Source organism: Cuculus canorus, chromosome 22 (assembly GCF_017976375.1).
Source record: "Cuculus canorus isolate bCucCan1 chromosome 22, bCucCan1.pri, whole genome shotgun sequence".
Taxonomy (NCBI): Eukaryota; Metazoa; Chordata; class Aves; order Cuculiformes; family Cuculidae; genus Cuculus; species Cuculus canorus.
The window spans coordinates 3,489,936-3,491,848 of NC_071422.1; positions in this window are offsets into that span (position 1 = coordinate 3,489,936).

Genomic DNA, 1,913 nt, shown 5'->3' on the forward strand with positions numbered 1-1,913 from the left:
TTACCTATTTCAAATTCAATTGTGTCCTAAAACATTATTTCATTGGTAATCCTTGCGAAAAACGCTGTTTTCAAAGTATAACTGCCTATGTGAGTGATCAAATTCCTGCAAAATTTCCTGTGCTTTCCAACCCGTGGCACTGTGGACATCAGCCCGGTAGCCCCACGGGCACTCTGCGCAATTGCTGCTCAGTAACTTTACCAGCATCTCATTTCGAAACTTTTTTTCTTTTTAAAAGTGTTGAAATGTATCCAAACATTCAGGAGATCTACTTTAACCCTAAGCTTCTAATGTAATGTGGAGAAGGAAGCAGAGCCTACAATGGTGTTAATTTTGTTCCTTTTTCTATGCGCTGTGGAGTCCCTTAGAGGCTGCTCTGTTGGCATCCAGCCCTTCTGTATTATTCAGCATACAACCACGTAGGGAAACGGTTTTGAACTCAAGCATCTTAGTCTAATTTAAGATAATATTTCACTAGGGACAAGAATTATAAATTAGCTGCTGTGGCACAGTAAACCTCTTGCTGCAGAGAACACAAACACGCTCTCCATATTCTACTTATTTGTGTCTTGACGTTTTAATTTGATGTTCTGCCATGATGAACAATTTGCCTTGAATTCTCATGCCTTGTGATAAAGGCTGTTTTTTTAAAAAAAAAAAAAATCCATGTAGTATCTCTTGGGAGCATTGCTAGCTACATTATTGGGGTATTATGTGTTGCTTTGACCCTTGTCTCGGACATTCCTAGATGTCAATTTTAACTGGCAAGTCATGACATGACTCTCGTGTTGCATCTGAGCCATTCTGTGCCCCAATGAAGAACATTTGCTTCTCAGGAAAAGAGAAACAAACGGATTTAAACTTTCTCTAAAGAAAACTATTGCCGGACTTCCAAATATCCAAATCAAATACGCTGCTGATGCCTGATTTACAGCATTCCAAACACAGACTATTGAGGAAGTTAAACTTCAGTGGTCGTACTCCTCCCTTTGTCTTCTATTCCTGTCTGGTGTCTCTGTATTGTGTCAGAATGTGAGCAGGAAGACGAGCCTGCCTGCGTGTTACTGTTGCGGGCCAGGTGCGTAACTGCATGGTTTGAGCTCTGACCTGGATTGAAGTGAGGGTGTCTTATCTGGTTCTTAAAATTGGGTTTGCCCCTGAGTCAGGCCCGTCCTTTCAAATTAATAGCTTTGGTCATAAGTAATTTAAAGTGCTTTTCGAAATTAGCATTTAGTGTGTTAAAGCTGTTTTTTTGCTTTTGTTTTTGTTTTTCACTCCATAAAGTTAATGGGGCCAAATCCTGTCCTCTCTGTTCCTTACGTGAGCAGTGAAGTCCGAGGGGGTTTGCCTGGGCGTACGTGTTGGGCCTTTGCTTGTGGTAAGGGTCTGGCTTGTAATTTGTTCTAATATGAGGGTTTGCTGTCCTGTCAGTATGACTTTATAGTAAATGATAGAGCTTATGGTGGGGTGACCAGAACTCTGTAGTCCTAGTAAGTATTTGCTTTTCATTAACCATTGTAAAGGGGATCTGGTACGAGAGAGCTTAATTGGAATCAAATTTGAAGTCCTCTCCATCCTGGAAGAAAGCTAGTGTTCCTGTCCGCCTGCTTGGAGTTAGCCCAGGAGAGGGGCAGTGCCAGGGTGGGGGCGTGGGGGGAAGGAAGCGATGCGCTTCAGTTATAATGTTAACAAAAATGTTCAAATTGTCTTCCTCGAGAATTGTAAATCTGCATTTTGTATTTATTACTGCCCAAACCACCATTTATCCTAGTATTTTTATTGAATGAGAAGTGAGCTGTGCATTTTTATAATTGAAAATTCAAATCAGTAAAAGTTTATATTTACAAGAGCTACCAAGTTCTTTGATTTATCTCATTTATGGATATTCAAGTTCACCATTTAAATTTGCAGCA